The sequence below is a fragment of the Chiloscyllium plagiosum genome, chromosome 19 (genome assembly GCF_004010195.1).
Source record: "Chiloscyllium plagiosum isolate BGI_BamShark_2017 chromosome 19, ASM401019v2, whole genome shotgun sequence".
NCBI classification, from domain to species: Eukaryota; Metazoa; Chordata; class Chondrichthyes; order Orectolobiformes; family Hemiscylliidae; genus Chiloscyllium; species Chiloscyllium plagiosum.
In genome coordinates this window covers 24,147,106-24,171,453 of record NC_057728.1, presented here as the reverse complement: position 1 = coordinate 24,171,453, position 24,348 = coordinate 24,147,106, and the positions used below count along the sequence as shown (strand labels likewise).

At 39.4% G+C, this 24,348-nt stretch overlaps 1 protein-coding gene across 1 annotated transcript in view; it reads right to left on the bottom strand.

Annotated features, from left to right (window-relative positions):
• Positions 1 to 24,348, bottom strand: part of cacna1c (calcium channel, voltage-dependent, L type, alpha 1C subunit) — an 890,104-nt gene that overhangs the window by 415,734 nt on the left and 450,022 nt on the right. The gene's annotated exons all lie outside the window — the stretch shown is intronic.

The following is a 24,348-nucleotide window of genomic DNA, read 5'->3' as shown; positions in this document are numbered from 1 at the left end:
ACCCTTCCTATTCATATACCCATCCAGATGCCTTTTAAATGTTGCAATTGTACTAGCCTCTACCACTTGCCCTGGCAGCGCATTCCATACACGTACCACCCTCTGCGTGAAAAGGTTGCCCCTTAGGACTCTTTTATATCTCTCCCCTCTCACCCTAAACCTATGCCCTCTAGTTCTGGATTCCCCCACCACAGGGAAGAGACTTTATCTATTTATCCTATCCATGCCCCTCATGATTTTGTAAACTTCTCTAAGGTCACCCCTCAGCCTCCGACAATCCAGGGAGAACAACCCTAGCCTATTCAACCTCTCCCTGTAGCTCAGATCCTCCAACCCTGGCAACAGCCTTGTAAATTTTTTCTGAACCTTTTCAAGTTTCATAACATCTTTCCGATAGGAAGGAGACCAGAATTGCAAGTAATATTCCAAAAGTGGACTAACCAATGTTCTATATAGCCGCAACATGACTTCCCAACTCCTGTACTCAATATTCTGACCAATAAAGGAAAGCATACCAAACGGCTTCTTTACTATCCAATCGACCTGTGACTCCTCTTTCAAGGAACTATGGACCTGCACTCCAAGGTCCCTTTGTTCAGCAACACCCCCCAGGACCTTACCATTAAGTGAATAAGTCCTGCTAAGATTTGCTTTCCCAAAATGCAGCACCTCACATTTATCTAAATTAAACTCCATCTGCCACTTTTCAGCCCATTGGCCAATCTGGTCAAGATCCTGTTGTAATCTGAGGTTACCCTCTTTGCTGTACTCTACACTTCCAATTTTGGTGTCATCTGCAAACTTACTAACTATACCTCTTATGCTCACATCCAAATCAATTATATAAATGAAAAAAAGTAGTGGACACATTTATTAAAATAAAGTGTGAGACTCCCCACTAAAAAGTATTTCTTTGAGATAGCTATCACTATGAAGAAAGTAAAATATTCTAGATTATAAATCTTGCCAGCTACCCTAAGTGGATTAACACTATCATTTATTTACACAGAGTGGGTGGAATGCTTCTTTTTATCTTTCCCTATATGTTTTTCTCTCTTTTATCTACTTGGGTGATCTACTTTTTATCTACTTTGCAGAACTCTAGAAAGTTTCAACTGAACCCCAGAGATCTATGGGCATGTGGTTTAGAAGCACTGATGGATAACATGGGTATTAAAAGACAATTAGAATCAGAGGGGATATAGCATCAAGAAGGCAGATCCTCAAATGGTGAAAAATTGGGTAAATGCAAGGAAGAAGTGAAAGAAGAGTCAGTTCAATGCCAGGTAATGAAACAGGCCATGAAGGAGGTCATCTCTCTGTGATATTGGTGATCTTCTTAATCAACTAACTGAAAATAACAAGAGGTTCCTTGTTAAGCAGGTGGCTTTTTACACACATCATTACATTGAATAGCTCTTCTTTGTTCATATTTTTCATTTAATTCAAATTTCATCATCTTTCATGGTGTAATTTGAACCTATGTCTTCAAAACGTTGAGAATAGTAGAGAAACCAAACCAATCTGGCAGCATTTGTAGAAAGAGAAAAAGACTTTAAATTTCAAGTCTGGTATGACTCTTTCTTGAACTGGAATATTTCAGTTCTGGATTACCAGTCCACTGACATCACCAATGTGCTACCCCCTTTCCATATACCTTTAAGGAAAAGCACATATTCACTTAAAAAAAAACACATGCTCTTTTCATATCTCAGAAATGAATAGCTTCCTTACATAGAAACATAGAAAATTGTTGCAGGAATAGGCCATCTGGTCCTTCAGACCTGCTCCACCATTCCATATGGCTAATCATACAACTCCGTACCATGTTCCTGCTTTCTTCCCACAACCTTTGATACCTTGAGCACTGAGAACCCATATCTAATTCCTTCTTGAAAATATTTAATATTTTGACTTCAGTCACTTTCTGTAGCAGAGAATTCCACAGGTTTGCCACTCTGAGTGAAGAGATTTGTTCTCATTTCAGTTCTAAATTGCCTACCCTATATCGTTAAACTGTGACCCCTGGTTTGGGACTCTGTGGTAATTGGAACATCCTTCCTGCATTTATTGAGTCTAGTCCATAAGACTATAAGAAATAGGAACAAGAGTAGGCTGTCCGGCCCCTTGTGCCTGCTCTGTTATTACTCACATTGACTTTACTGCATGTTCCCTGTAATCCCTAATTCCCCTAATAATCACGAATCTACCTCAGCCTTAAATATGCATAAGAACTCTGCCCCAGCTTTCTGTGACGAGTTCCAAAGACTCTCAACCCTCTGAGAAAAGAAACTTCTCAACTCAGTCATAAATTGATGCCCCCTTTATTAAAATTTTATAGGTTTTTATGCAATTCCTCCTCATTCTTCCACACTCCTAGCGAATCCAATCTCTCTTCTTACATCAGTCTTGCCATCTTATGAATCAGTCTCTTTAGCATCCCTCATCGTACTTTAAGGAATAGAAAAAACTATTCAATCAACTTCTAACTTCCTGATATTTTGACATTATATTTATCACCATATTTCTTTTCTGTGAATGACCATAATATATACCAGTTCCAAATAAGTGGAGATTGAGGGCAAAGTGCTCATGTACTTCATCAATGCTGTTCTTTAACTAATTGTTAGACTTGACTACAGCACTCCCATGATTCACTTTTATTTTCAGTCTGGAATTATCTTACTTAAATATACTTTTCCATACTGATGATCTAAGGCATAAACTCAGTAGTAAATTATGGTCTTTTGCCAGCACATTAGAAAGCAAGAATGCACACAAATTAAATAGGTGACCTGTCCAATATCTTCTTTCCCAACCCTGAGCTGTCCCTCGTATTACAGCGGGTAGGTAGATGTTAGGTAACCCTTTCAACCTTAGGATGATTGAGGTCGTTTAGTTGACATTAATGGCCATAAATGTATCTAACTCCAGCTCTTTGACTAAGGAAGGTTTAAAAAAAAGTCAGCCAACCATCAACTTTAACAGCTCGAGCTAAAAGCTGGCAAGAAAGGAGGTTACTTCTTTTGTGAATAGGGGAGCCCTCACTTTGTATCTCCCACTTCGGCTTCTAAAACTCAAGCTACTCATGAGGGTCTCTGATCGTTCCTGGTACTGCGTGTACCAGCGGTCACTGCTATTAATAGTCCCCAAAGCATCAGAAGTAAGAGGGATGGCAGTAACACTCTCTCAGGTAATTAGGACCATAATTTGTATTATCATTGCAGGGCAGTCAAATTTAAAATTGGTGAGTCGTCCATCAATTTTATCACCCGTGACAGTGAGGAATATGCTTCAACCCAATCGCATCCTATAAAATTAACCCCAACATAACACTGCCATCAGACCCACTTCCCATGTACAACTGATAGATTGCTGATTAAGCCCAAATGAGCTCAATATCACCTTTACAATGTCAAATTAGAGTTTTAAAATATAAGGCCATATAAGTATTAGAAACTGCTCAACAATTGATTTGACTATAGTTAGTTTAATAACCTGCTAAAAATCTTTCCAATATGGACATTCATTTTCATTGCTAATGTTTGAAAAGACAGATTAAAACTCAAATGGCATGTCTCTCTCTCTTCAAAAACGATAATGGAAGATAAAGTATTGAAAATTTTAAACTCAAATGGTTAATGAGATCATTCTTCAAATACAGAAATAGGAAAACTGATAACTGAAATATTTATTATAACATTTGAGGTTGAAAAATAAACTAAATATAACTTAGTTGTCACCATAAGACAGTATGAATCACAGATTCATCCATGCCTCTCCTTGTTTTGAGTGCTGTATCATTGCCTAAGCTTCCAGTATGTATCCTATTTTCTGGTAGCAATACCAACCTGCTGCTTGCATCAAAGTGACGGAATAGGGGAACTTGTGCTGATGGTCAGTGGAACCTTGGTTGCATTTGGTCAGTAGCATTTATTAGGCAGCTTCCAGCAGGGATGGCATTCTGTTAAAGACAGCTATGCCCACCTACAAGAACTGCGATTCAATCAGATGGCTGGCAACCCAGCAAAGCCACTGCCGACAGGTGAGGGCACACAATGACAACTATTGCCTCAAACTGAAGTATATGGGTTTTGGGGTAGCAGTAATACGCATGTTGGGGGGGATACTGAGGCTATGCAATACTGTTGTTATGGGTGTGATGTTGGTGTCTATCACATTGTTTATAACATATGATTCTGTAGGTATGATTATGTTAGGGTTTATTTGACTAGACTATGAGACAATTCTCCCAGATGCTATCAATGAGGGCTTTGCAAGGTCTATAAGGCTGGGTTTCCATGGCCTGCAACAATTGCAGGTGATCTGTTTGTTTTTTTTTAGAATTCTTTCGACTGTGTAGTGGCTTGAGAGGCTATTTCAAATGGCAGATAAGAAGCAGGCACATTGTTGTGGCTCTGGAGTCACATGTAGGTCAAAAGAGGAAAGGCCAGCAGATTTCCTTCTCCAAAGGGCATTGGTAAACCAGTTATGGCTAACTGAGAATAGTTAGGCGGTCACCATTAGAATAGTTACTAATTCTAAATTTTTATTGGATTGAAAGTTCAACATCTGTCATGGTGGAATTCTGACTTGTGTCCCCTGACACAATCAGCTATATCGCACAAAGAGCCTGGGGCTCTTGATTACTTGTCAAGTGACATTATCTCTATGCCATTGGCAAGAAGAATGTGGTTTTGGGTATCTGAGGAGAAAAAAATTCTTAATGAATTCTGTGACGAGATATGTCTGATGTGTTCTTTTGTGTAAATACCTTTTATGGCTGTTTCCTTGTCCCATGCAATGCTTGTTGAAAACATATCAAACGTGTAATTTCTCCTAGTTGAAAAGTAACCTGAATGTATGTGAGCTGAAGGTTGTAACTTTTTCATTCATAACTGTTAACCCAGCAGATATTTAAGAGCTGTACCACCGTGGTGAAAGTAGTATAATATTGGTAGCTCTAATTAACTGAGACATAATCAGTGAACATAATGTTTCTGATGGAATTGCCAACCTTATGTATGACTATTTTCTGGAGTGGAGGGTTCCTGTGAAGCACTGGTGATAACCCTACCTCTAAACCAAGAAACCTGGATTCAAACCCCACCTAATCCAAAGATGTATCTTAATATCCCTGAATAGGTTGATTAAAAATAACTCTCCTGAAGTGACAAACTTTTAATGGTCCCTCATACTCATAGAAGAATGAAGCATTCAGTAGAAACTGGCACTTACATTGGCAAAGAACAGCAGGTATGCATCCTCATGCAGCATTTAAGCTATGTTTTAATGAGCTGATTCTGGCACCTTCTGTAGCTACCTTGGTCCAGGCTGCCTTTGTCTATCTGAATAACCTCCTGTTGCTATCTTACAAAAAAATAGTATACCTGGGAAGGCATCGTTAAAGTGTGGAACCACTTTGCCTCTGGTCTTAGATGTGCATGCATATGCAATGAACGGAGAGGAATGTAATTACAAAGAACAAAGAAAATGGCAGCACAGGAACAGACCATTTGGCCCTCCAAGCCTGTGCCCATCCAGATCCTCTATCTGAACCTGTTGCCTATTTTCTAAGGATCTGTATCCCTCTGCTCCCTGCCCATTCATGTATCTGTCCAGATACGGCTTAATTGAAGCTGTTGTGCCTGCCTCTACCACCTCCGCTGGCAATGCGTTCTGAGCACCCACCACCCTCTGTGTAAAGAACTTTCCAGGCATATCTTCTTTAAACTTTTCCCCTCATCTTGAACCCATGACCCCTCGTAATCAAGTCCCCCACTCTGAGAAATAGCTTCTTGCTATCCACCCTGTCTACACCTCTCATGATTCTGTAGACCTCAATCAGGACCCCCCCGCCACCCCCCACCAACCTCCGTCTTTGTAATGAAAATAATCCTAATGTACTCAACCTCTCTTCATAGCTAGTGCCCTCCATACCAGGCAACATCCTGGTGAACCTTCTCTGCACCCTCTCCAAACCATCTGCAATCTTTTGGTAATGTGGCAACCTGACCTGCTGTGCTGTTCCAGCAATAAAGTTTCAGCTTTGATCTCCAGCGTCTGCAGACCTCACTTTCTCCTTCTCTGCACCCTCTCCAAACCATCTGCAATCTTTTGGTAATGTGGCAACCAGAACTGTATGCAGTATTCCAAATGTGGCTGAACCAAAGTCCTATACAGCTGTAACATGACCTGCCAATTCTTGCACTCCACACCCCGTCCAATGAAGGAAAGCATGCCATATGCCTTCTTGACCACGCTATCGACCTGTGTTGTCACCTTCAGGATACAATGGACCTGAACATCCAGATTTCTCTGTACATCAATTTTCCCCAGGGCTTTTCCATTTACCATATAATTTGCTCTTGAATCGGATCTTTCAAAATTGATTACCTCACATTTGCCTGGATTGAACTTCATCTGCCATTTCTCTGCTCAACTCTCCAATCTATCTATATTCTGCTCCAGTCTCTGACAGTCCCCCTTACTATCCTGAGAGCGGCAGGAGCTGGGTGAAACGGAGGTCAGAACACAGAGGCTGTTGGGATGGTTAGTGAGTTCTATTTTAGTAGGTGTGTTCACTGATGTAATCTCCCAGATGTAATAGTGGCTGAAGGGCCGAGGGTAATGGATGAACTGAAGGGAATTTATATTAGGCAGGAAATGGTGTTGGATAGACTATTAGGTCTGAAGGCTGATAAGTCCCCGGGACCTGATGGTCTGCATCCCAGGATAATTAAGGAGGATTACCAATCACAGATGCATTGGTAATCATTTGCCAATATTCTATTGATTCTGGATCTGTCCCTGCAGATTGGAGGGTGGCTAATGTTGTCCCATTTTTCAAGAAGGGAGAAAAAGAGAACAGAGTGAATTCTTGACCGGTCAGCCTGATGTCACTGGTGGAAAAGATGCTGGAGTCAACTATAAAAATTGAATCACTAAATCACAAAAAACAAGATTCTATCCTATGTTTTTACTTTATACTTGCAAACCAAGTTGGAATTCCTGAAAATGCTCTCAAGATGTCTAAAAAATCAGGTCAAAACAAATTCTCAAAAACTTAATAAAACTCCAAGTAAACCAAAGAGGCATGTCAGGATTCAAGCAATAATTAGACTACAGTGAGTTTTCCAAGTTTATCTTCCTTTTTGGAGAAAAATCTCTTCTACTACTGCTGAATAAATCAAGATTCTAGTCTGTTTAGTTAAAGGGTCTTTCAAACATCAGATAGGAACATGCTACTCGCAAATGTCCACTATACTTATTTTCATCTTGCTTCACAATTAGATAGGAAATAAAGAAAGCATATTAATTTGATAGTTATTTGATATACCATGCTGGTCAAAATGTGTTTCAAAATGCACAATGTAATTTTAGAAATTCACTAAGTGCCACTCACTTGACCATCAACAGTACCTTCTTAGAATTGCTCCTGCATTCTACTATGAAGACATTGGTGAAGCAGTTGCATACATAGTAGGGAAGTCAAGAGATTACATTTTTAATGTGATGGTAAGTGCTGAATTTCATCGGAAATGGAACACTCTCTAGTGTAGTGTGTACAATCCAGATGTTTCCCTGGTCAATGTGGGTAGCATTTCGATAGGGGAAGTAGCACTCAAGTAGTAGAGGCTATCAATTTATCAATAGACAATGTTCGTGAAGGCACTGATGTCAGCTAAATCATTGGCTGGAAAGAATTTCTCGTTGCTTTTTGTATGTCCTATAATTCCTCATACACATTTTTAATATTTTGTAAAATTATATTTAATATGAAACTATTATCCAATTTTAAAATTTCTGAATAGTCAGTATATAAATGACATCAGAAATCCCAGCATTTAAAATGTTCTAAAGCTAAGTGACACTACAAATTGATCATTGGTGCCATTATTAATATTATCAATTCATTGAATATCGATCAAACTTGGACCACATCTCTGTCAAAGTTCTTTGTTTTGCATTGCATTCTGTAATGCCCAAGTGGATCAGACAGGTTTTTAAAGGGCCATTTCAGAAGTTTTAGTAACTTCAAATAATAAAATGTCCAATTGTCAGTCTAAAACATCAATAGTTACTATTCACAATATTTAATATGGACTGTTTGTTCATATTTATCTTAATCCTTAACTAATTTGTTCTATACATCTTTGCTTCAACTTCCTTATTGCATGCTCATTCAAGTTTATTCAGAACAGAATTTTAGCTGATACCCGATTTAATGTTTACTTTAATCCACCAAGGTAAAATTTATTAATTGCATGTCTGGATTATTACAGCCATTATGTTCATTTCTTTAGCAAATAGCTGCTTATGATTCAACATGGCTCTGTGGGTCAGTGTTTAGTATTGCTGCCTCACAGCACTAACACCACTGTGTGTAGAGGAATGTGTCCAGGAATTGCAGGCTAGATGGATTAGCTGTGGGAAATGTATGGTCACAGGGATAGGGTAAGGAAGTGGAACTGGGTGGAATGCTCTTTGGAGAGTTGGTGTAAATTCAATGAGCCAAATGGTATGCTTCCATATTGTAGGGATCCTATGATAATTGTCTTACAAATTTTGTCTCACATTATAATTCTAAACAAGTGCCAAAGAAGAGGGACCTGAGCATATATGTGCACTAGAAATGGCAGAACAGAAAGAGAGAGAGAGAGCAATTAATAAAGCCTTCAGTGTCCTTGGTTTTATTAATAGTGGCAGATAGTTCAAGACCAAGAAGGTGAAACTGAACTTGTGCAAGCCACTTATTAGACCTCAAGTGAAGGTGCGTGTACAGTTCTGGGCATCACTTTATTGAAAAGGTGTGAATGCATTGCAGACAGTGCAGAAGTAATTTACAAGAATGGTTCGAGGAATAAGGAACTTAAATTATGAGGGTAGATTGAGAAAACTGGAACTGTCCAGCTCAGAGAAAAGAAGGCTGAAAGGAAATTTGACAGGTTTTCAAAATTATGAGTGGACTGGATACAGCAGACAGTGAGAAGCTGTGCCTACTCATAAAAGGGACAAGAATGAAAGGGCACAGATTTAAAGTTAAATGTAAAAGAAACAACAGTGATGAGAGAAAAGAAAATTTTTTCATACAATGAGTTGTTAAAGTATTGAATGCAATCCCTTGAAATGTAATAAAGTCACATTCAATTGAGGTGCCCAAGAGGACACTAGATGATTATTTATATAGAAATAGTGTGCAACAGTTTCGGGTAAAGGCATGTGATTGGGACAAGATAACAATGCTTGTTTGAAGTGCTGGTGCAGGCATAATGGGCCAAATGGTTTACTTCTGCACCATAACACTTCTATGACATTAGGTTTTGATAGATCAGAGTTAAGATTAAATAATGTTAATTTGTAAATTTTACAGCACATTTGTAGTAACCTAAAGGGTCACTGAACATTAACTCTGTTTTTCTCTCGATTGCTCCTGCCAGACCTGCTGAGGTTGTTCAGCCCTTTCTGTTTTTGTTTCAGTTTCCAACATTCACAGTTCTTTACTTTTATTTGTGGTTAGAGGAATGATTAGTTATATGCTGTTGATGGGGGAGAGTTAGAAGAACAAAAGGGAAGATCTGGGATAGAATGAACGGTGGGGTAGACTAAACAATAAAGACACTGAACAACAAAAAGCAAAGGGAGTGACAATAGTTACAGTAAAGAGAAAAAAACATTTGGTCAGAGTGAGTTCAAATTTCAGAATAGTTGATAACTCTTTACAGATTCACAGAATTGTTACAGCTTAAAAGGAAGCCACTCAGTTTATCATGTCTGCACTAGTTTTCCTGAGGAGCAATTTACCAAGTGCCACCCTCTGGCCTATGACCTTTTCACTGTAACCTTGCACATTCATTTTTTCAGACTGCAATCCATTTTTTTCCTGTTTGCATTGATGTTCCCATCATACGTTTAGATGATGCCTATCAGATCTTAACCATTCACTGCACGAAATGGATTTTCCTCATGTCGCTATTGCTTCTTTTTTGAATTACCCTAAATCTATGCCTATTATTCTTCATCCTTTTACCAATGGGAATAGCTTTTCCCTACCAATTCTTACCAAACCTTTCATGATTTCAAATACCTCCAACAAAATCTCCTCTCAACTTTTTCTTCCTCAAGAAAAGCTGTATATTTTCTTCAATCTATCTAAATAACAGAAGTTCCTCATCCCTGTGGCCATTCTTACAAATCTTTTCTGCACTCTTTCTAACACCTTTACTTTTCTAAAGTGTAGCATCCAGACTTGGAAACATTAATCCAGCCGCGGTCAAGCCAGTGATCTAGACAAGTCTAATATAGCAACCTTGCTCTTTTACTTTATGTACTTTTAATAAAGCACAAAGATGCTACATACTCTGTTAACTGCTCAATTAATCTATCCTGCCATCTTTGACAATTTATGCATATATAAATCAGATCCATCTGCTTCAGCCTCCATTTTTGATCGTATATTTTATTTTTTATTGACTCTCCATGCTTTTCCTATCAAAATTAATTATTTCACACCTCACTGCATTAAATTTCATCTGCCATTTGTCCACCCATTTCACCAATTTTACAATGTTTTTGAAATTCTGTACTGCCATCCTCACAGTTCACAATGTTTCCAATTTTCATATCATCAACAAATTTTGAATTTGAATCATGCACACCAAGGTTCAGGCAATAATGTATATATCAGGAAGAGTAAGAGTCACAAAACTGACCATGCTATACTCAACTAGAAATCTTTCTTTAATCAAAACGCTACTCTATTCACTACTCTCTGCCTCCTGTTACTTAGCCAACTTCATAACTGTATTACTACTATCCCTCTTAATCCCTGAGCTATAACTTTGCCCACAAATCTGTTGTGTAGCATTTTACCAAATGCTTTCCAGAAATCCATATAAATCACATCAATGCCATGGCCAACTCCATTCATAGAATCAAATAATCAAACAGTATAATGAGGTTCTTTAGCCTATAGAGTATGTACCACCAAAGATACACTAAATCTGCACTAATCCTACTTTTCAGCACTAGGCCCATGGCTGTGATTTCAAATGGTTATCAAATACTTTTAAAGATTGTGACATTACCTGCCTCAACAATCCTCGAGAAAGTGAATTCCAGACACCTCCCACCCTTTTGGATGAAAGGAAGTTTCCTCAAGTCTCCTTGAAACCCCCTATCATTCACCTTAAAAGTGTGTCTCCTTGTTATTGACCCTTAAACTAAGGGTACAGCAGGAGGTGATAGGGGAGTGGACCAGAGTGTCATTGAGTAAGTGGTCCCTTCAGAACGCTGACAGCGGAGGGAAGGGGATAATATATGCAATGTTTGCATCAAACTGAAAGAGGTAGTAATGGCACATGATGATTCTTTGTCTATGGAGGTTGGTGGGTCTTTCCCCAAATGCTGTGAGACTTTCCCCAAATGCTGTGAGACTTGCATCTCCAGCATATTTTTTGAATCTTAAGTATGCTTGTTGTTCTACTAAGGAGATGCTGTATAGGCATAGTTCCAAAACAAAATGAGAAATTTTGCGTGAAATTGCAACACTGCTATGTTCATTATTTGGATACATTCCAGTTCATTATTCATCAACAGAATTATTCATAAAGGATTCACAATACCTGAGACAAAAGCTGAGCTATAAAGTCATAGAAACATACATAATAGAAACAGACTGTTTGGTCCAACCAGTTACTTTAAAAATACGCCTCCGAATTTTGAATTCCCCCAATGTAAGGAAAATACCCTTGTCATTCACCTTGGCTATGCCCCTCATGATTTTACAAACCTCAATAAGGTCATTACTCAACCTCCACAGTTCTGGTGAAAAAAAGTCCCAGCCTTTCCAGTCTATTTTTATTTCTGAAACCCTCCATTCTCAGCAACATCCTAGTAAATCTTTTCTGAACCCTCCCTAGTTCAATAGTATCCTTCCTTGAACAGGGCGACCAGATCTGCACATAGTATTCCAGAAGAGGCATCACCAATTTCCTATACAACCTCAACATGACATCTCAACTGTGATACTGAAAGGTCTGAGCAATGAAGGCAAGCATGCTGAATACTTTCTTAACTACCCTATGTACCTTTGATGCAAATTTCCAAGAATTATAGACCTGAAATCCTAGCTCTCTCTGTCCTACAACACTACCCAAGGTCCTACCATTAATTGTATATGTCCTGTCCTTTTTTGTGTTACTAAAATGCAACATCTCACATTTATCAAAATTAAACTCTGTCTGCCACTCCTCAGCGCATTGACCCAATTGGTCAAGATTTCTTTGTAATCTTAGATCATCTTTTTCATTGTCCACTATACTACCAATTTTGGTGTCACCTGCAAACTTACTAGCTGCAACAAAACAAACAGGTTAGTTGAATTAATAAATAAATTAGAAGTGAAATTGCTTGTGGAAGAGCTCAGCAGTCAAAGACACATAACTATTAATGAGAAGCAAAAGGAATGCAGGCCTTGAAACAATAAGTTTGGAACACATTCACTACTTCAAAAGAAACTCTGTACATGTTGGGTGAAATTGGCAAAACCATCTTGAAGATATTCCTGTTTTGATGGGGTGAGGGATTAAGTTGTCGGAAATTTTGTAAGAAGCATAAATGATGAATAAAGATAAAGGCAGTGGGAGAGATTTGGAGTAAAGTGTTAATACTCTAATAATAGCTACTGAGTAACTGCATATGGAAATCCATCTTCATGTTGTCAGATCACGTGCTTGATGGAAGACTGAGCTAATGCAACACTACATGATCAAGCTTATGTATATAGTTTATAGGCAATAATGTTAATAACTTGCACTCATTTAGCATACATCCTTCGTTTTTTCACGCTCCTAATGATATTCCCACACTAAGGAGCTTGTTAAAAGCCAGTTACGTGGAAGTGACTACTTTACCCTGCATATGGCTCCTTCATCCAAGTCCTTTATGTAAATTGTAAAAAGTTGCCATTGAGATTCCAGATCTAATCACTTGGGGCAAATCACTTGTTATACCTTTCCAACCAAAAAAATACCCATTGTAATCACAAGTAACTGCATGTTACATTTGAAAAGAACTTCAATTCATTGTTTACAAATTTTTTTTCAAATTTAGTAATACAGAATTTGAGTGTTGTTGAAAAAGTAATATGCTGATTACCACTTTAGGATTGTCAGTCAGCTCTCAATGTGGTGCATATGCATGTACTGGAAGCTACCTATATTGCTTCATAGGACCCTGTTTCTTGCAGGCAAAAAGAACATATACATGCCATTTAACAAAACAGTTCACAGTCATTTGCTGTTTCATACTTCAAAGCAATGCCCTGACCAATCAGAATCAACTTGCTTAGTTCAAAATTTAACAAAGCCTTACATTTAACAGTCAACCATCATTAATTGGTACATCCTCCAAAATGCCTCTACCAGAGTTCAATTACCAACAATCTGCATTCCCTTCTCATGCAGTATAATTACAGGTTTTCACCTGGAATTGATATTATTGCAGATTATCCTGATGTGTGCAAGATGAAGAGTTTCAATAAAATGTTTTTTTTCTCAACAATACTCAATTTCCCTTTCAAAAAACCATTTCCTTGATTGTCTTGAATTTTTTTCTGAGTGCCCTGTTATAATGTCTTTGATAATGGCTTCTGTTTTCCAAATAATAGATATTAAGCTAACTGGCCTATAGTTTCCCGCTTTCTGTAAAACTTCCTTTTTGAATAAAGACGTTACATTTGTCATTTTCAAATCAAATAGAACCTTCTACAAGTTAGGGAATATTGGAAAATTTAAAAGCTTCAGTGATCTCACTGCCATGAACCATAAGGCCATAAGATAAAGGAGCAGAATTAGGCCATTCAGCCCATTGAGTCTACAACATTTGATCATTGCTGATATGTTTCTCAACCCCATTCTCCTGTTTTCTCCCTGTAACCTTTGATCCCTTTACTAATCAAGAATGTATCCATGTCCATCATGAATACACTCCATGATTTGTCCTTCACAGTTTTCTGTGTCAATGAGTTCCATATAATCACCACCCTCTGGCTGAAAAAAATTCCTCATCTCAGTTCTAAAGTGTCGTCCCTTCACTCCGAGGCTGTGTCCTTGAGTCCTAGTCTTTCCTACTAGTGGAAATATCTCTCTATATTCATTCCATCAAGCCCTCAGTATTCTGTAAGTTTCAATGAGATCTCCACGCAACCTTCTAAACTCTATCAAGTACAGGCCCAGAGTTCTCGATGCACTTCATTTATTTCTAAGGCCTTTATTTCTAAGGCCATTCTTGTAAACCTCTTCTGGACCCCTTCCAAGGCCAGCACATCCTTTCTTAGGTACAGAGCCAAGTATTCCAAACTGATCTGATCAGAGTCTTATACAGCCTCAGCACTATACTCCTGCTCTTGTTTTCATGCTTTTGAATATCCTGGGATGCAGCCCATTAATTTTCTCAGTACTACTTACCTCATGATTGCAATTTTCTTGAGTTCTTCCCTTCCAATTCCTGATTTAATCCTTCAATACATCACTGCTGAGATATAATTTGGAGATACTACAGTCCAAGATGTATTATATACATTCTGAAGACAAATTAGGACTCACCAAGAATAATTCAGTTAGCAAAAGCGATGCATGAAAACTCCAAAGATCAGAACAATAATATTTCAAGCATTAGCATGGATATCATTATATACAAATTGCAGAATGCGTATTCCTTGTGGACGGAGTAAAATAAGTGTGGCAGCAAGTGAATGGTCTTTTGCTGTTCAGTAACTACTTTTCTGGTTCTTCATGTCAGGTCAAATAATTCAAGATGGCGGTGGACTAGGGCCCAAGCTAGGGTCTCATCCACTCCGTCTACTTTTCATTTCTCGTTTTCTTCTTTCTCATTATCTTTTGTGAAGATCTTGGTCACAGCAATGGCATCGATGACAAGTTTGGGATCCCAGACCCTTCTGCAATGAAGTGGTGAGCCCAGTGCCAACTCATGGCTACTGTAGTGGACGTGAGTTTCGTTCCCCATGGCATCGGCATCGGTATCGGCACAAATTCATGGAGGCGACAGCAAAGAGGTGTCCAAGTCATTTTGGTATAATGTGCATTTTGTCAACACAAACTGGCTGTAACAAGACTGATGAGTTGTGGACATTGTTTGGACAATGCAAAATTTCTACTGAACAGTGATTTTCTATAGGGATCTTCTACAGCGTGATTTTCTATAGTGGTTCTCCATAGTGCGATTTGCTATAGCACAAAGTTGCAGAGGAATGTAACTGTTGCGTTACGGCAGAACAACCTGTCCGAGTCAATATGAGACCTGGTGGCATCGGTGGTGGCTATATTGGCGAGGTGGGTGTAGAGTTGACTTTTGGTAGTGGCGGAGTTGAGATTGGACTAGTGTGGGACCTAACAGCATCAGTGTCGGCTGCATTCGCGAGGTCCAGGAAAGACTCATGTGGCAGCAGCAGCGGTGGAGGAGAGATGATGCCGAAGCATGGCGACTCTGGTTCTGGCAGGTAAGTGAAAGGACTCATGGCTGGCTGCTTAGGCCCATGACTGAGCACTTAACAAAAAGGGCTATAAAGTTGATTTTTATTCCTTCTTTTGCTTTTATATTCTATGTTTTGGTTTATTTTTCTGCGTTTTAAGATGGCACTCGAGAGTGGTGACACTATATCACACTTCTCATTGTACTTTGTAACAAAATACACACAACAATAAATAAATCAAATCAAATCAAATACTGATGATATAGCTGACTCCTGCAGAAAAAATGACTTCATAATTGCTATCAGGAGAACAAACAATGTATTACATGATGTATCTGAGTATGGTCATGCACGAGCTGCTCCAAGGAGTTCAACTTTTCGTTATTGTGATATTTTGAAATTGCATGAGATGTGTACACATGACCTATGTATGGTAAAGTGAATAATCACTATGAGATGTCTGTTATCCTGATGAAACCATGTGTTTCCTCTGCCTATAACTCTTTAAAAAGACTGAATGCAATTATTCAACTCTTCTGGTGAAAAGAGCAGAAGGTGACACTCCTTCCTCAACATTGGATGGTGACGTGCAATATGTTAAGAGATCTTCCTGCTCCATACTCGATGATCCTGATATGAAGAAATTCAAGACTATGATCATCTTTAAAGTCACTGATAATGTTGTCATCTCCTTGTTATAAGGCTGTAGATCTGCTTGCAAATGATGGCATCTTACTCATATCAGCGCACTCAAATGGCATCCAGCACAAACCCCACGAGGATTCATGCATTGTTCAGGCAGGTGGCATTTTGGAATGAAAACAATATCCTAAAAGCACTGCAAATGTAGATACTACGCAACTGAATTTTATGGCCTCATTTCTGATTATGTGTGGCTACTGACAAAATCAACCAGCTTTTCCACTGAATCTGTTGTTTGTCATAGAGTCCTACAGAATGGAGACAGGCACTTTGGCCCAAACTATTCCATGCCAACCAAAATGACCATCCACACTAACGCCATTTTCTTGCACTTGGCCCATGTATTTCTCGTCCTTTCCTATCCATGTATTTATCCAAATACTTTTAAATGTTGTTATAGTACCTGCCTCAACCACTTCTGCTAGCAGCTCATTCCATATGCATTCCACCTCTGTGTAAAAAAGAATTGCTCCTCAGGTTCCCTTTTATTCTTTCCCCTCTAACTTAAACCTCCAGTCCTCGATTCTCCAAATCTGGGAAAAAGACTGAATGCATTTTCCCTATCCATGCCTCTCATGACTGAGGAGTCCTCCTTCAGTCTCCTACACTCTAAAGAAAAATGTCCTAGCTTGTCAAACCTCTCTCTATTAACTCAGAGCTTTGAGTCCAAGCGATACCCCTGTAAATTTCTTCTGCACTCTTTCCAGTTTAATAACATTCTTCCTATAACAAGGTGACCAAAACTGAACACAATACTCCAAGTGTGGCCCTAACAATGTCCTGTATAACTGCAACATAATTTCCAAATGTATGTACTCATTGCGCTGATTGATGAAGGCCAGTGTGCCAAAAGCCTTCTTCAATGCTTTGTCTACGTGGGGCTCCACTTTCAGAGAACTGTGAACCTGAACTCCAAGATACATTTGTTCCACTACACTCCTTAAGGCCCGACCATTCACCATGAAGCTCCTACGTTGATTTGACATTTCAAAATGTAAGACCTCACACTTATCTATTTCTCGGCCTTGTCCCCAGCTGATCAAGGTCCTGTTGCAATTTTTATTACGTTTCTCACTGTCCACAATACTATTTTAGTGTCATCAGCAAACTTACTAATCATGTCTTGTACATTCTCATCCAAATTATTAATATAGATTACAAACAGTAATTGGCCTAGTACCGACCCCTGAGGCACTCCATTAATCACAGGCCTCCAGTCACAGGCTTCCACTATTAATCTCTGCTTCCGACCATCAAGCCAATTTTGTCTCCAATTTGCCAGCTCGCGCTGGATTGCATGCGATCTAACCTTTCAGAGCAACCTACCATGTGGAACTCTATCAAAGGCCTTACTGAAATCCACATAGACTACATCTACTGCGCTGCCCTCATCAACCTTCCCGGTCATTTCATCAAAGAACTCTAACTAATTTGTGAGGCATGATCTCTCACTCACAAAGCCATGCTGACTACTCCTAATCGTAAAATAGAATAGAATCCTAACAGTGTGGAAACAGGCCATTTGACCCAACAAGTCCACATTAACCCACCAGACCCATTCCCTCACCCTATTACTCTACATTTTGTCTGACAAATACACCTAACCTCCACATCCCTGGACACTATGGGCAATTTAGCCTGGCCAATTCACCTAACCTGCACATCTTTGGATTGTGGGAGGAAACCAGAGCACCAGGAGTAAGCTCACGCAGACATGGGGAGAATATGCAAACTCCACACAGACAGACATAGAGTCATAGAGATGTACAGCACGGGAATAGACCCTTTAGTCCAACATGTCCATGCCGATCAGATACCTTAACCTAACCTGGTCGCATTTGCCAGCACTTGGCTCATATCCCTTTAAACCTTTCCTATTCATATACCCATCCAGATGCCTTTTAAATGCTGCAATTGTACCAGCCTCCACCACTTTGTCTTCTAGCTCATTCCATACATGTATCACCCCCTGTGTGAAAAAGTTGCCCCTTCAGGTCCCTTTTACATCCTTCCCCTCTCATCCTAAACCTATGCCCTCTAGTTCTAGACTCCCCCACCCCAGGGAAAAGACTTTGTCTATTTATCCTATCCATGCCACTCAGGATTGTATAAACCCCTCAAAGATCACCCCTCAACCTTCGATTCTCCAGGGAAAACAGGCCCAGCCTATTCAGCCTCTCCTTATAGCTCAAACCCTCCAAAACTGGCAACATCCTTGTAAATCTTTTCTGATCCCTTTCAAATTTCACAACATCCTTCCAATAGGAAGGAGACCAGAACTGCACACAATATTCCAAAAATGGCCTAACCAATATCCTGTACAGCCGCAACATGACCTCTCAACTCCTATACTCAATACTCTGACCAATAAAGGAAAGTATACCAAACAGCTTCTTTACTATCCAATGTACTTGTGACTCTATTTACAAGGAACTATAAATTTGCACTCCAAGGTCCCTTTGTTCAGCAACAATCCCCAGGACTTTACCATTACGTGTATAAGTCTTTCTCTGATCTGCTTTTCCAAAATGCAGAACCTCACATTTATCTAAATTAAACTCCATCTGCCATTCCTCAGCTCATTGGCCCATCTGATCAAGATCCCATTGTACTTTGAGGTAACCTTCTTTGCTGTGCACTCTACCTCCAATTTTGGTGTCATCTGCAAACTTACTAACTATACCTCCTATGTTCACATCAAAATCATTTATATAAATGACAAAAAGCAGTGGACCCAGCATCAATCGTAGTGGCATACCACTGGTCACAGGCCTCCAGTCTGAAAAGCAACCCTCCACCATCACCCTCTGTCTTGTTCCTTTGAGCCAGTTCTGTATCCAAATGGCTAGTTCTTCCTGTATTCCATGAGATCTAAACTTGCTGACCAGTCCACCATGAGGAACCTTGTCAAAAGCCTTACTGAAGCCCATATTGATCAGGTCTACCGCTCTGCCCTCAGCAAGCTTCTTAGTCACTTCTTCAAAAAATTCAATCAAGTTCCTGAGACACGATTTCCCAAGCACAAAACCATGCTGACTATCCCTAATCAGTCCTTGCCTTTCCAAATAAATGTAAATCCTGTACCTCAGGATTCCCTCCAACAATTTGCCCACCACCAATGTCAGGCTCACTGGTCTATAGTTCCCTGACTTTTCCTTTCCACCTTTCTTAAATAACGGCCCAACGTTAGCCAACCTCCAGTCTTCCGGCACCTCACCTGTGACTATCGATAACACAAATATCTCAGCAAGGGGTCCAGCAATCGCTTCCCTAGCTTCCCATAGAGTTGTCGGGTACACCTGATCAGGTCCTGGGGATTTATCCACTTTTATGCAATTCAAGACAGCCAGCACCTCCTCCTATGTAATATGGACATTTTTCAAGATGTCACCACCTATTTCCCCACGTTCTATACCCTATCCCTCAGAATCTTTTCAAGTGAATTACTCACCAGAGATGTTAAGCTTTCTTGTCTATAGTTCCCAGACTCTTCTTTGCAGCCCTTCTTGAAGAAGAGCACAACATTCTCTAACCTCCAGTCTTCCGGGACTTCATTCATGGCTAACAATGATGCAAAAATATCAGCCAGAGCTCCCACAATTTCTTTCCAAGAATGGATATCCCTGGAACTTCATACACAGATGCCTAACAGAAAGACAATTGCGACGAGGACATGCCATGCTACCTTACATAAAAAATGTCTTGGAACAAAAACAGGGATTAGAGAGTAAAGTGAGGATCAGAGGGAAACCAATACTGGGATCAGAGAGGAAAACTGGGATTAGACAGAAAAGCTTGGATCAGAGAGAGACTAAAAACAGGATCAGACAGGAAAACTAGGATCAGAGAGAAACCGGGATCAAAGAGAGACAAAAACCAGGATCAGAGTGGGACAAAAACCAGGAATGGAGAGGTAAAAATGTCGAGAATGTGGTGCTGGAAAAGCACAGCAGGTCAGGCAGCATCAGAGGAGCAGGAGAATCGTCGTTTCAGGCACAAGCCCTTCATCAGGAATGATTCCCGGCGCGGGGTGGCATGGTGGCTTAGTGGTTAGCACTGTTGCCTCAGAGCGCCAGGGACTCAGGTTCAATTCCAGCCTCGGGTGACTGTCTCTGTGGAGTTTGCACATTCTCCCTGTGTCTGTGTGGATTTCCTCCCACAGTCCAAAGATGTGCAGGTCAGGTGAATTGGCCATGCTAAAATACCCATTGTGTTAGGTGCATTTGTCAGGGGGAAATGGGTCTAGGTGGGTTACTCTTCGAAGGGTCTGTGTGGACTTGTTGGGCCGAATGGCTTGTTTCCACAATGTAGGGGAATCTAATCTAATCTAACAGCCAGACGTCTCTGACCACTGGGATTCCTGACAGCCCATAAACCAACAACCATGCTCAGACAAAAACACAACAGGACAAAAGACCCTATACCTATCATGTGCAAGACAAACGTAATTTGCAAGATTCCATAGAAAGACTGCATGCAACACTGTATTGGACAAATGGCTAGACAACTAGTAATCTGCCATGAACACTAACGAGCCACTCAACACCTCGACCAGTGGTCCCTCGTAGCCACACGCACAGATGACAAGGACCAGAAATTCAACTGAGACAACACAACGATCATAGGATAAGTTAAATAGAGGACAGCCAGAGAATTCCTAGAAGCATGGCACTCATCCACGGACTCCATCAACAAACACTTATATACTGACCAATATACCGGCCACTACAACAAATAACTGGAACTAACAACTGGAAGCAGCAGGAATGGAACCAAATAAATTCCAGAAGACACAGTACAGCAGCTCCGAAGCACTGAAGATGTCACCTAGACAGGGAACCGATGGCAAACCCATACCCACAACTACGACATGTTAGTATCATACATAGTAATTTATAATCTATTATTTTGCTTATTTTTATCTTTTGATTTAAAGGTGTAACTCTTGGAGTGGCAATGAGTTATTGGTCTGGGGGCACCTCAGAGTTCGTCACATCAAATTGTCAAAGTATAAACCTGACTGAGAAAAAACAGAGCTGATTTTCAGCTAAATAATTTTTTAAGACCAGTATTTTCAGTTATATTACAGATCGTATTTAATCTTAGCTTTAAAAAGTCAAAATAAGTTACATCAATTAAAACAAACATAAAATGAAAACATTGAGTACAGGACAAAGAATAAAAGATATGTAAATAGGAGATGGAGAAATGGGAGATAGGACAAGTTTTTGCAATGATTTACAATAGTTTTTCAAGATTTTTCTTTCCTACTATACTGTTAACATTATACAAATTGCAAGAATAGCTTTATTACTTCATTCTATGTGGCCTGTAATTTTTAAATGCACAAACTGGGAACTCCAGAATTTATTGTTCATAAATAGGTGTATTGAAAAACAATTATTACAGATAAATTTGATAGAGCAAATTAATTTACAACAGAAATTTAAATTGAGAATGCTAATAAATCATGTGAATATTTAGGAATTATATGTAATATTCCAGTCTCTAGTTAACTTGGTCTACCATATGAGTAATGTTAAGCAATTGCCAATATTTTCTGTACAGTTATGTATCCTCACTTACTATCCCGTACAAAATTACAATTGAAAATTTATTAGTTTAAATTTATGAGTTTGTTTTCGAGATGAACATACTGAAATCAAAATTCTAGGTTGCCAAAGGGGAAATGACAATGACATGTACCACTTCTTCATCATCAAGCTTAATTAAAAAAGATATTATCGGAGAGTCAGCAATATTGAAAATTATGTCATTTAAAGTTGCAAATTTTCTTCCTACGTCATTGGTTTCTGACCACCACAGGGTTGAGTTCAACACTGTTTTTCTTCCTTGGTATTCCCAAATAATTGCCATTTGCAGTATGCTTCAAATCTTTGATCTAAAATAACTTCCCCATAGTTAATAGCTATGATGGAAAGGTGGTGTGAGAGGGTAAAAATGACAATAAGGAATTAGCAAGCATGAGCAAAATGTTGCAAGACAGAATGGTACATCATACATGAAATGCAGTTGCTTTCCACAGAGTGGGGCTGCAACATAATGTTTTAGCAATAAATAAATCACATCTGCAAGTTAACTGTACTCAAATATCATGCCCTACATTTTAATTTTCTGTTCTTTAAATAACTATCTATTGTCATCTTACACTTGGCCTTGTAGATAATTTTAATCAACCTGGAGCAGGTTGGTCAGATTTACTTGGCTTTTTATTCCTGATGGAGGGCTTTTGCCCGAAATGTCGATTTCGAAGCTCCTTGGATGCTGCCTGAACTGCTGTGCTCTTCCAGCACCACTAATCCAGAATCTTGTAACCAATGATTGAAAATTTAGCACATTAAGTGCACAGCATTTATTTTCTCTTCAATAGAAAATATAGATATTGAAAGCTGAATTGACATGTTGCTATCCAGGTATTGTCCATTTATTCCAGCTTAAAAGATGCTCCTGCGAGAACTCCTTTGGGGCATAATTAAGTCTGCTTTATTGTACAACATGTGGATCATTCTTCATTGCAGTCCTTCTTAGGATGCTACCATAATCTTTTTTTACCATAACATTTATGACTGCATCAGTGCTATTTCCTGATCTTGCCTAATTTGGCAAACTTCATTAACCTTGCGTTTAACTTCCAGTTTTCCCTCAGTTTCACATTGTTTATCACTGACTCTTCCTTTCTATGACTACTCTGCCTCCATTTCTCGTGTAGACTATTAACTAATATCCACTATAAAGTCCACCGACTTCAACAATTTATTTCTTTGTACTGCCTTCCAGACCACGTACAATACATACTCTATTCCATCTCCAAGTTTCTCTTCTGTCCTACTATCTGTCATAGTTATATCTGTTCTGACATAGAGTCATAGAGATGTACAGCATGGAAACGGACCCTTTGGTCCAAATCATCCATGCCGACCAGATATCCCAACGCGATCTAGCACCCTGTCCATATTCCTCCAAACCCTTCCTATTCATATACCCATCCAAATGCCTTTAAAATGTTGCAATTGTACCAGCCTCCACCACTTCCTCTGGCAGCTCATTCCATATACGTACCACCCTCTGCGTGAAAAAGTTGCCCCATAGGTTCCTTTCATATCTTTTCCCTCTCACCCTAAACCTATGCCCTCTAGTTCTGGACTCCCCAACCCCAGGGAAAAGATTTTGTCTATTTACCCAATACATGCCCCTCATGATTTTGTAAACCTTGATAAGGTCACCCCTCAGCCTTCGACGCTCCAGGGAAAACAGCCTCAGCCTGTTAAGCCTCTCCCCACAGCTCAAATCCTCCAACCCTGGCAAACATCCTTGTAAATCTTTTCTGAACCCTTTCAAGTTTCACATCATCTTTCCGTTAGGAAGGAGACCAGAATTGCACGCAATATTCCTACGGTGGCCTAACCAATTTCCTGAACAGCCGCAACATGACCTCCCAACTCCTGTACTCAATACTCTGACCTATAAAAGAAAGCATACCAAACGCCTTCTTCACTATCCTATCCACCTGCGACTCCACTTTTAAGGAGCTATGAACCTGCACCCCAAGGTTTCTAAGACATATCCTGCATTTTTTCAAAGATTTACTTTTCCGATGTTTCAAAGGACAGTATTGAAAAACATGCAATTTAAAGGCATGTTGGAAATGTTCTTCCTAAGTTTTTGACCACCACAGATTTGAGTTAAATACTTCTCTTTTCCCTTGGGATTCCCAAATAATTGCCATTTGCAGTATATTCTGAATCTTTGACATAAAAATATCCCCACAATTAATGGCTATGATTGAAAGTTGGTGTGAAAGTAAAAGTGACAATAAGGAATTAGCAAGCATGAACAAAATGTTGCAAGACAGAATGGTACATCAAACACAAACTACAGATGCCTGCCACAGAGTGGTGCTGCAATGTCATGTTTTAGCGGTAAATCACATCTACGCATTAACTGTGCTCAAATATCATGCCCTACATTTTAATTTTCTGTTCTTTAAATAACTATCTATTGTCATCTTACACTTGGTCTTGTAGATATTTTTAATCAACCTGGAGCAGGTTGTTCTGAACCCAGGCTTACTTAGCTCTTGAAACCAAGGATTAAATACTTAGCGAATCAAGTGCACAGCATTTATGTCTCTC